A 12,908-nucleotide genomic window follows, 5' to 3' on the forward strand; every position below is an offset into this window, starting at 1 on the left:
AAACAATCACTACCGCTGGGATGTCTTTACTCAATTGTCCCCGTTTTGCTCTGCAACCTACCATCTACTATTGTATTACCACCATACATTGCCAGCGTGCTTACCGTGTCATGATGTGGTAACAACTCTATTCACTCGATTCCCGCTATTTGATACTTTCGGATTCTATCAAAAAGTTCTGACACATCATTACGTGCAAAAGTTAATTCGACTTGTTTGAGCCTGCTCACTCTTTTATAACCCCTCCCGGAAGCGGAGCTTCCGGGTGGGAAGGTCCGCCTCCGGGCCGGAATTTCCAGCTCGAGTGCGGACGTAAAGTTAGTAGTCGTAAATCCATTCTATGAATACCAAAAGTAGTAAGTGCATTCTGTGAATACCAAAAGTAGTAAGTGCATTCTAATAAACAAAGGAGGATGATTGTACCCCGGTGGTAATTGGCGCTCACAAAATACGGATACCGTATAGATGTATTTAGTGTTATAAAGGTAGGGTGCAAAGGAAAGGGGTAATCATCCAAAATCCCAAAATTTAGGTCAGCTGACCCACAGTTTCAGTTCAGTTCCTTGCACTTCAATACGTATTAATCAAGTAACATTGACTTTAAATACAGGCAATTGGTATAAATATGAGGATTCTTTAATGATTGTGTCTTTGTTCAGCCACCAGCAGACATGTGTTTCGTCGCTTGGGATAAAACCCGCGACTTCCTCAGGGCTTCAGATATTTTCTTGCATACGAAGCCTCCAATCTTGGCTCCTTCGCCCGAACGCACGAAGGAGCCCAGATTGGAGGCTTTATATGCAAGAAAATATAGCATATGTGCCTGACAGACTTTATTGCAGTCCATGTATATGCTCTAACTACTGACTAGAACTTGGGAACTTTGAATATTGAAGATTTGGACAGTTTGGAAGGATTGAAATCTGAACCCAGCCGATATTGGGCTGGGACGGAATTATAACCAGTCAGAAGGCACACTGATACTCAAGAAGGATCAGAAGCCCTGAGGAAGTCGTGGGTTTTATCCCAAGCGACGAAACACGTGTCGGCTGGTGGATGAACAAAGACACTATCATTAAAGAATCCTCATATTCATACCAATTGCCTGTGTAGTAAGTGCATTCTGTGAATACCAAAAGTAGTAAGTTTAGGATTTTGTCTTAAGTTAGTTCTGTGAATCGGGCCCTCAGTGATCATCGGGGTAGGCTCTGATTCAATAACCAATGTAAGATCGGATGCTTCAACCGCACATTTTGTTTATGATGATGACAGTGGTTCGTGCGTGTATCACTAATGAGTGGATCAGCTCCGACCCTCCCACTTTCTTGAATTGGAGAGCTAGATTGTTGGCTATGTATAACTTTGAATCATCTATTTATAGAAGTAAAGGGAGAAGGAAAAGAAGGTTGGGTGCTAAAATGTGGTCTCCAATACTTGATTGGATCTCTTAACGGTCGGGGTGACAGATTGGCAGTGACCAAACTAAATTACATTTAAGGGCCTTATTTTGGGTAGTCAGGAGGGGTTTGTCATACATAATATTATGATATATGTTATCATTCTGTGCTTATATTGCTTCAATTTTGTGTTTGGATTGCACCATAATCATGTTGTATGTTTTCTAATGTGCCTGGTTGAAAATGGGGATTAAAAACTCAATAAAAATAATTTTTAAAAAAAACAGGAACTGATACTACACTTGATCTTAGCCAAAAGGCCAAGGAGCGATGGTGCACATCACCTTAGCCTCATAGGAAGCTTCCAGTAAGGGCTCTCAGGAAATATAATCACTGATACATGAACGTCTGATGGACTTTGTGAAAATGGTTGCCTACAGGTGTCTACGATTTTATGCATGTATGCACCCAGTAAGTGTGCATGCATCCCCATTCTATGTACTGCTTCGTGCTTGCACCACTATAAAATAACCTACAATAAACTTTGATAATGTTTTTTTTCATTCTATTCAACTTTTAATCAGACAACGAACAAGTGAAACAGTCTAATGAGAGCCAAACAAGCCCTTTGCGCCCTTCGTGCGGTACATCCTTGGAGACAGGTAACTGTTTCCACAAAGCCACCAAACAAAGGCTTCCATGAAGGCCTAGGATACTGTCAAGGGGCCATGTAGCGATTCCCCACGCCTGGGCTCTGCGTTTGTGGTTTGCTGATAATTGCAACATTGCTAATTGGGAATACACAGCGGACTGCAACACAGCAGAGCTCAGAGGAATAACGAGTCTACTGGTAATGAGCACTCAGGGGATCAGCCAATCAAAGATAACTTAGTTGTGTATTCGTTTGTCCCTGGTGTTATTTACAATCATTTGAGACGTAAATGAAGCCAGACCTAATTTAAAATTAAATGCTTCTGTGCCCATAACTAACATCCCGCAGGGAGTTACACACCAGGTTCATTTACTGATTCTAATTGACTATCAGAGCCCCTCACACTGACAATCAAAGTTAGTAAATAAGGCAAAGGCCTTCTCAAGTGATGACCCTCGGACCGAAAGGGGGGAAGTTAGTACTACAGTGACATGTCAATCTCAGCTACTCCCAGGGTCTAATATGTGTATGTCTTCTCGGCCGAGGAACAGAGGAAATATTCAAAGTTTCTAAACCTTTATAGAGCTAAACTGATCAACTCTGCTCCTAACGGCATCAATGAACATATCATGTCGGTCTGAGAAAAAGAAAACATTATTTTAGACAAGTAATAGCCAAGACGCATGAAATCAGTTAAAACACTTGGGAGAAAATAGAGAATTAAATTATTTACTCCGCTCTTTTATATCACGAATAGATCGCTATCGAAAGCAATCGCCCTTGTGGAACATGACTTTATTCACGAAAAATAAAATAAAAATGCAGGTTTCCAATGTGTGTGCTAGTTCCCAAATAGAGACGTGCTCAATATACTGCATTAAAATCTTTAGTTAAAAATCATTCTTGTGTGGGTATGTACAAATTCATTGATTCTTACCACTTATTCGATCCGAGGTCGAAATGATTTATTCATTAATGTGTTTAGCAGCAGAATGTATGTCAAGCTCTATATAAGATGAGAAACGTTGAATCCTTCTCAAATACACGTATTAGAAATGTGATCCCCGATTCTCATACGTTATGGAGTCCCTCAATGTAGACATTCAGCCGTTGTGTTGTGCTGCACTTTACAAACGTCCAAAATAAACAAATAACCGCCTGACTCTATTACATAAAACGCATTCAGTTATCAGGTTGAGTTTTATGTTGTTCAATAACAAGAGGAGCTTAGAGGGAATATTACGGGTATTAATGGGAAAGGCCCTCCACTCATCAAATACAATCAAAAAAATTCCCAAAACCCGGGACATATGTTAGTAATTATCTAGCAGGCATGCGACTTTGATCCGTCTACATTTTCAAAAATAGAATTTCGGAAGAACACCCGATATTATTTCTATGTTAAGGTGTTTGTTGTCTCTAATGCCTTACCGTCCGTGGGGGGTTCATGAATTTTCAACTCGGCGCAACCAAAGAAATGTCAGCCCTGTTTAGGACCATACATGTATGGTCCTAAACAGGGCTGACATTTCTTTGGTTGCGCCGAGTTGAAAATTCATGAACCCCCCACAATTAGTGATAATGACAGACTAGAGTGTCTGTTCTAGGACGGTAAGGCATTAGAGACAACAAACACCTTAACATAGAAATAATATCGGGTGTTCTTCCGAAATTCTATTTTTGAAAATTTAGACGGATCAAAGTTGCATGCCTGCTAGATAATTACTAACATATGTCCCGGGTTTTGGAAATTTTTTTGATTGTATGAGTTTTATGTTGTGCCTTACAAAGGAAAGCTGCACAACAATGGTAAATACACAGGTTTAGGATTTTTCAACATATCCCAAGATTTTTTTCTGTTTTGTTTTCCGTAGTTTTATATAACGCGAACTTGACCCGAAGGTATCAGTGCGCTTTACATGAGCACCAGTTGCGTTACAGAAGGACACATTCCTTTTTTAGGGCTCGCCTGCTGTGCGCATGCGCATAGCTGGCGAAGCTCTAATGTGGCTTATCCAGAGGTTAACCACCACTGGCGATTCCACTGGCGAATGTATGCAGTGCATGTGCTTTTTAGGTGATTGCGCAAGCGCAAGCCCTAATTAGGGCTCGCCTGCTGTGCGCATGCGCATAGCTGGCGAAGCTCTAATGTGGCTTATCCAGAGGTTAACCACCACTGGCGATTCAACTGGCGAATGTATGCAGTGCATGTGCTTTTTAGGTGATTGCGCAAGCGCAAGCCCTAAAAAGCGCGTGCACAATGCCACCAGCCGCCTGCCTGCCTGCCTCGCATTACCACATCAAAGGCAGCCCTCCCAGCGCATTTCTCACCCGCTAATTATTCACGGCCGGCCGGCCGTACTTTCAGTGAAGTAGTGAAGTAGTGTGGCTCACTGGTTAGAGGCGGCAGACCTGAGAGCAGAGGACGGCCCGGGACCAGGGTTCGATTCCCGGCGCGGCAGGTTTCTGGACCAGGGTCAGCGGACTCGATAATTCTCTCGCCTCGGTGCCCACTCTGATCAGCGATCACACTCGGCAACTCTGGGCATTAGCTTGCCTCATCTTCACTAACGGCCCCACCAGACCGCCGGGGATGCCTGGTCTCACCCTGGAGATACCCATTAAGGGACCATCTCTCAGGGAAGCCAGGAAGGGTTTCGCAGCGGTCGAAGCGCCTTGGGACCCTCCGGGTAAGTAGTGCGCTATATAAATGCCTATACATTTACATAATGCTGATCAGTTTCACGGCCGGAGGCCGTGTCTCCTTTTAAAACTTGTTTAACTTGTTTATAGCTCTTGCTATGTTAGCCCCGTCTGTTTCTAAGCACTCCTAATGTGTCCAGTACAAGATTACAGGTTTATGGAGATTGGGAGGCCAAAAATTCTATTTCATTGCAGTTCAACAATCAAGTTGCTTAATTTGTGCATTTGATTTGCCAGAAGTAGAAATAGCAAGCAGAGAAGGTTTTCCCCGGGGTGCGGTAGAGGTATGCTAATCTGACACAACATAACACAGTATTGTCAAAGCACTCTTATAGAAACTAGGGGCTTCATTTAGAGGGCAGAATTGAATGACAACCTCAGAGTAACTCGTAGATGCTCGGCTCGCCCTACGAGAAGCTTACATCTTCTCACACCTGACTCGACACTGCTGACACTAATACAGTCGTCTGACACGCCATGATGGAACATGCTTTCTGGCTACATGCTTCAGTTCAGATCATGGCAAGTGTGCGTCGAATGCGCACACTTTTACTTTTCTATACTTTCTCATGTGCATCAAAATACATTACGTATTTCGGCACAGGGCATTCACTCGGTAGTGCAACATTTCACCTGCACTCAGAGTATTTTTTTACCCCTTCTCTCTAACTGATATTGCAGGCACAGGAACATACATATTCATTGCCTCGAGGTCACTGCTGAGACATTTTTACACATACGTGAATCAAATAATTAAAAACGTGCACCACTGTGACCCTGCCACGTCATTCCCACCATTTCACGCAAAAGTTTGAACACTGGCAACAGCTACAGCTAAACGTCATCAACAAACCTGCTATTATGAATTTTGCACCATGCCTGAAAGGCAGTGATTAAAAGGGAACCACTGGTGTACTCACAATCACAACGATGGAGATCCCCTCGTTCACAATCCAGTTGCTCATGTCTGCTGTCACCGTCTGTCTGGTCTGCCCGCACTGCCCGGCTCCTCTCTGCAGCTGCAGTTCTTAAGACTCACGAGGAAGTGAAAATGGGTCCCCCGCTGTTGCAGATTTCCCCTTTTCCTCAACACGAAACGATCAGTGCAGTTGGCTAAAGAAAATGTTGCAATGCTATGAGGAAATCTTTACGTTGCTTTTAATCCTTTTCTGAAACCAGGGTGTCGTGCTTGATTGCCCCAAAGTACCACGCGCGCCTCATTGCTGTATGTCTGTAGGTAATATTGCATCCCCCCCCCCCTATCTGTGTGGGATTCCTCATGTGTGTAATGTGGTGCTTCTGTGTGTGTGGTGTGTTTGTGAAGTCTGTTAGGGGTTTGTGCGGTGAAAGAAATACACGTTAAGGAAGGAGGCAGCTTCCCACACCTGATGACTGGCACATTAAAGAAGAAGGCAGCTCCTCGCAGTGATCATGGAGAGGCACACTAAAGTAGGCAGCTTATCACAGTGATCACTGACAGACACATTAAGGATGGAGGCACAAAAGCAGCGCACTCAATGAAGGGCATTAAGACATTCAATCTTGAATGGAGGCTTTACAGTCAAAACCCTAATGTAGAATAAGGTAACACAATATGTCATTACCAAAGTAATCAAAAATACATTCATTACCGGTACTAATTTAACAGACAAATAAGGACTAGCAGCATTTCTACATTCGACCCTCCAAATACATGCCAAGTCCACACTGTGGATCGGTAATATTTTCTAAATATAATAAAACACCGTTAACTACACAGCACATGGAGTTCATTTAGTAACTGTAAAACGGACCGTATGTATGTAGCAAGATGACAAATTCTATATAACTCCTCTGGAACCACTTAATTTATAGCCGAAAAGGGAGCAAACCATGCAGTAGGTGAAACGGAACTCTATCCAGTGATGGTGCAGAAAATGCAAGGCACTCAGGACCCAAACATGCCCAGGGAGGTGACAATTTACTACAGCCCTTTAAAAATCCCTCCAACCGATATGGCTTCATTGACAGAAGCTGGAAGGCCAGTAAGTGGTCAAGTTTAGCAATAAAAGCAACTCATGGGAACACAATTAAATCAAAATACGTTTGGGGGAAGCTCAAAATGGAGATCTGAAACCACATGCAGGGGGGTGGTGCTTGAGGAAACCAGGACTGGTTGAGTTAGCAGTAAACAATATATTAGAAATATCACTGTGGCAGCTACCAGGAATCCTGACATTTATTTAGCTTTGTGCAAGCCATCTGTTACCAGAGAGGCCCAAAAGACTCTGTGCGGGCCATAGGGGCGTGTGCTTTGCTTAATAGTTATATCTTAAGTTACACAGCTACAGAGAGGGGTACAGAAAACCAGTGTCTAAGATTAAGGAATGCATACAGGCTCCCTATGAGGACAGACTGCTACAACCAGCACATGTGGTAGTTTCATAATTATCTCCAATGTTACACAGACTGCAGCACCGATGCACCCAACACACAGCTCCACTGATGCACCCACCATCCAGCTCCACCGATGCACCCACCACACAGCTCCACCAACTGAGCTCCACCGATGCACCCACCACACAGCTCCACTGATGCAACCACCACACAGCTCCATCGACACAGCTCCACCGTTGCACCCACCACACAGCTCCACTGATGCAACCACCACACAGCTCTACCAACACAGCTCCACCGATGCACCCACCACAGAGCTCCACAGATGACCCCACCACAAAGCTCCACTGATGCACCCACCACACAGCTCCACCGAGGCACCCACCACACAGCTCCACCGAGGCACTTAACACACAGCTCCACCGATGCAGCCACCACACAGCTCCACCGAGGCACCCACCACACAGCTCCACCGAGGCACCCACCACACAGCTCAACAGATGCACCCACCACACAGCTCCACAGAGGCACCCACCACACAGCTCCACAGATGCACCCACCACACAGCTCCACTGATGCACCCACCACACAGCTCCACCGATGCACCCACCACACAGCTCCACCGATGCACCCACCACACAGCTCCACCGAGGCACCCACCACACAGCTCCACCGAGGCACCCACCACACAGCTCCACCGATGCACCCACCACACATCTTCACCGATGCACCCACCACAGAGCTCCAGCGATGCAGCCACCACACAGCTCCACTGACACAGTTCCACCAATGCACCCACCACACAGCTCCACCGATGCACCCACCACACAACTCCACTGATGCACCCACCACACAGCTTCACCGATGCTCCAACTAAGCTCCACCAATGCACCCACCAAACTGCTCCACCGATGCACCCACCACACATCTTCACCGATGCACCCACCACACAGCTCCGGCGATGCAGCCACCACACAGCTCCACCGACACAGCTCCACCAATGCACCCACCACACTGCTCCACCGATGCACCCACCACACAGCTCCACTGATGCACCCACCACACAGCTCCACCGATGCACCCACCACACAGCTCCGCCGATGCTCCAACTAAGCTCCACCAATGCACCCACCAAACAGCTCCACCGATGCACACACCACTCAGCGCAACCACAGCATCACTCAGCACCACTACAGCATCACTCAGCGTAACCACAGCATACTCAGCGCAACCACAGCATCACTCAGCGCAACCACACCATCACTCAGCACAACCACAGCATCACTGGTTCAAATATGTTCTTTCAATGTTTCAAGCTGTTTTCAAGCTTTCACGCTTTATTACAAATCACAAAAAGATGTTAATATTTCATTCTGTTCTTGGATTTTCGTCACAATAAAAAACACTGAACATAATCTTCACAAATGTTATTTACAAAAGTTTAAGCTATTGCCATTACAAATTAAATAAATTATTTAAGTATTAATTATTTAAAAAAATTAAAAGCCATTGTTATTTGTAATATCAATACATCTAAGTCATGTAAATACAAAACATGTTGCATTACAAATGCTATAGGTGTCACATTTGCGAAAGTTATAACTATTGGCATTGTAAATGACAAAGCCATTAATTTAGCTATTTTAAAAAAAAACATAAATAAAAAAAATCATTTATAACACCAATAGCTCAAACTTTCCTAATGCGAGCCCTATTGCATTTCCAATGCTTGTTTGTGTTAGGCACTGGGAGATTAAGTGGTTTGCCAAGAATCACAGGATTTTGAGCTTCATTGCTGATACTCAAACTTGGTTCCCCAGATTTGAGATCAACCGCCCTAGCCGTTAGGCTACATCCTCTCTACACATCCACTTTCCTACATTTTATTTTAAACGTTCTAAAATGAACAGGTATTGTAAAGGTAATTGTTCTGACTTTAAAGTGAAATTCGTGCAAATACTGTGCATGCAATTGGGTTGCGTGGGGGTAGGTGGAGGAGGCAGCAAGATTGTTCTGGAAAGTGACTGATGTCTTCAGACGGACTAGAGGGCACGGGGTTGGGGTGAAGTGGGGTCAGGGACATTGAAGGAGGAAAACCATCTCTCCATGCCATTCTTCCTGCGTGGCGGCTCGCCATTTTAGTGGTTTGTGGTCCCTACTTTTCCAACTAAGAAATGTTGTTAAAGTGGAGTTTGTGATGGCTTGGGTTTTTGCAAGGAATTTGAAATAAGGTGTAGGCCATGCAAGGAGTATGAAGGGACAGTTAGGGACAGGGGCGGCTCACCCGCAATGTGGAGGGCCGTCGCCCCACTGGCTCAGAGCCAGCAGCTAATAAATAAAACAGTATTTCAACATTGTTTTATTATTAAGCAGCTGGCTCACTACTGCAAGGCTTACCTCTGCCATGGGCTAACATTGGAGTCACCTTATTACATCTAATAAGTGATAATTTCCAATGGGAGCAGGTAACCAGTTAATATTTGGTGTCTTTGGGATTTTTATGTAAAGTCCTCTCTTATGGTGAAGTCGGATTTTAAATAAAAATTTTGAAAATGGCACTTTTTGAAAGCTTATATATAAATGTGGCCAACCCAATACACCCACGTGGGCTTGGGTAATTAAAGCACACAGTTAATGGTGCCTCCAAGGGATGTATGTTGTGGTAAACTTGGTTTCAATATTAATTACTCAAAATGAAATTCATTGAATGAATGAAATGAAGAATGACTAAAAAGAAATTTGGGTTTAGACGTCTAAAACCAATTTTCATTTTAGTAATTAATAAAATTCAATTTGGGAGATCTAGATCCTATGTTTACGACAGACTCCATATTTGACATTAAAAGAAATGGGTTTCTGTACATTGATGACTGACTAATTTTGACTCACAAGAAGAATATTAATATCTGTTTTTCAATGTATGTGAGAACTTTTTGTTTCAATCCCCTAATTGCATATGTTTTGATATAAACGTTAAAAGAATAGATACACCGGGTCTTTTGAATTCACATCATTTTGAGTAATTAATACATATACTGCTCTAATTAATGTGTGATGTTATGGTGACACATTTAGAATAAATTACGGATTGAAACAAAGTTTATCACAAAACACATCTCTTGTAGGCACCATTACCTGGTAACGTTTAGAAAATTGGGATTTTCGAGCCTAGCCAGTTTGAGCCAAATGTGCGAAAGATTTTTGCATTCTCAAATTGTCTGAATTGCTATTTGCAAATGCAGAAGCTCCTTTTGGTCTGTATGAAAGGCAAAATGGCTGTTGACACTTACAATTCATTCCTTTTGGAAAGTGCTATTTTTGTGATTCCAAATTGTGAATCACAAATTGTATGTATGAAGCATTTGCTAATTGAGATTAGTTGCAAAATGCAGTTTTAGGAAATGCAGGTACCACCAAATCAAATATCAATTGGCTCAAAATGCAACAGGCATGTTCACTAACGGAACTTTGTATTTTCTGGCGAGGAGGATTTGGACTTTGGCACATATGCAGAGAAGGCGACAAGAGATGTTTTTTAGTGTTAGGGTAACCCTGTTTGATCGAAGTGAGGAGGAGATGTTTGAGAAATACAGGTTCAGTAGCCAGGTCATTTTGGAATTAATTGCTGGTTTACATCCACAGCGACAGGTCCTGTGTTGCCTACACCTTTTAGCATCTGGAAGTTACCAGGTAATACTAGAAGTAGCAGGGGGAGTGTCCCAAAGTACAAGGTCACGTTTTTTCCTTAGGTTTCTTTATATCATGTCATCCAAAATGTATGATTATTTACATGTTACCACATCTCAGCAAGACTTACAACATTTGATTCTGCAATAAAAAGGATTTTTTTCAGTTGAAAAGTATTACAAGCATGTTTTTGGGGATATATATACCTTCCATTTGTTACATTTTCATCAAATAATATGTATTTGTAATCTCTGTACTACAAGCTGTACCCTCAGCAGCAGCTGATCCATTCTGTTGATTCCTTCCTCAGAATCAGAATCTGATTCTATTTCCACATTGTGAAGATGCCTTCTAATGGCAAGATTATGTAAAATTGAACATGTAGCTGTGATTTTGTAACATATTTCCGGACAGTACTGGAGGGCTCCACCACTCTTGTGCATGGACACCTGTAGCGTGATTTTAGTACTCCAATGCTCCATTCTATAACAGGGCATGTGGTTTTGTGAGCAAGGTACTTGGGTTCAAATATGGTGTTAAGAGATCCAGAGTTTTAACACATCTGCACTGTCTCTTGTAAATGCATGCAAGCTTCCATTAGTATGGGATATTGCTTTGTTTGCTGTGGAACACATTTACTATAGGCTTACCAAGTAGAAAGTTGTATCCATTTTCACTTTGAGACAGCCTATTTTATATCCCATTGTGGAAGAACATATAACAATCAAGAGTGCTGCTTGAAAATCGGCTACAAGGTCTGTAATTATACAGAAGGTATCACACACAAACTGTATATTTAGGGGGTAACCATTTTTTCAGTTTCTACAGATAAATTAACTTGCTGGTGACAATATGTCTACCATCAACACATCTAAAGACAGGAAAATGTGCCATATGATAAAATAACAGTTTGATATGTTGTAAGTCCTGCTGAGATGCTGGAATATATTCATTCATTTTGGACAACATAATATCAAGAAACCTATGGGAAATAACGTGACAATACACTTAGGGATACTCCCCTTGCTACTGCTATCCCTCCCTGGTAACTTCCAGACAGTGAAAGGTGTAGGCATCACAATACGTGTGATGGAACAGCATTGCAGTGTGCCTGGGTGGGCCATTATTGTCAGAATGGGAGGGCGGAGCTGGGCACAGCTCTACTTGGACTTGAATAGGGTATGTCTGCCTCTACACAAAGAGCTGCATAACCCCTGTAGATAGTCTAGAGCCACAACAAGGAAGTTAAGATGCACGTGGGCTTCAAAGGGAAACCTCTAGAAGTGCCTCCCCCTCAAAGGAAGGCCCAGGTATAAATATTGGACCCCAAACTCTTCAATACACTTCTGGACCTTTGGATCTCTACCAGGAAGAAGACTGCAACGCTGCAGGAAGGACTGCTACTCTGCTGGACTGCTGCTCTGAAGGACTACTGCTCTGCTCTGCTGACCTGCTGCCTGCTGCCCTCTTGCCTGGGTGAGAAGGAAAGGACCTGCATCTGTTGAACTCAGGATCCCAGAGTGACTCCAAGAGCTTGTTGGCTGGCCTCCAGACTAGAGCCTCAGGACAGAAGACTCCAGCACCTTCACTCTGCCATCTGTGATCCCTACCCTGTCAAGTGGTGCCATCCAAGTCCTGAGCCCTTGGAAGTGGTCTTGAAGGTGCTCTGCCAATCCATCAGTGGATCCCGCAGAATCGATGTATCTCCTCTGCTGTGCAGTGCAAACCCGAGCAGAACTGATGAATCACCTCTTCTGCAGTGGTTCTCTCTGTACAAGGACTCTGCATTGACCTTGCAGCCGGCATTGGAACCGCTGCTGTGCAAAATGTCGCCGATGCAGGCCCTCACATCGGAAATCACTCATCAGGCAGCCTCAACGATGATGCAGGTTCTCACATCCCATCCTCACAGCTCTTCAGAACTGACACATCGCCTCGGTTGCATGATGCATCCTCGAAGCAAGACCTCGCAACACTCGCAACCAAGATTTAAAGTACTCTTGTTCGGAAGACCTAACTGGGTCCATGTAGCTCGCCAACACTCGATCACGGCCGGCCACAACTTGAGACTTTGGCCCAGTCCAGCACAACCA

At 43.7% G+C, this 12,908-nt stretch overlaps 1 pseudogene; it reads right to left on the bottom strand.

The window, feature by feature from the left end:
• Positions 1 to 1,641: 1,641 nt before the first annotated feature.
• LOC147712341 (U2 spliceosomal RNA) lies at positions 1,642 to 1,729 on the bottom strand (annotated as a pseudogene).
• Positions 1,730 to 12,908: the final 11,179 nt, after the last annotated feature.

The sequence above is a fragment of the Lissotriton vulgaris genome, chromosome 5, assembly GCF_964263255.1.
Source record: "Lissotriton vulgaris chromosome 5, aLisVul1.2, whole genome shotgun sequence".
In the NCBI taxonomy this organism is placed as follows: Eukaryota; Metazoa; Chordata; class Amphibia; order Caudata; family Salamandridae; genus Lissotriton; species Lissotriton vulgaris.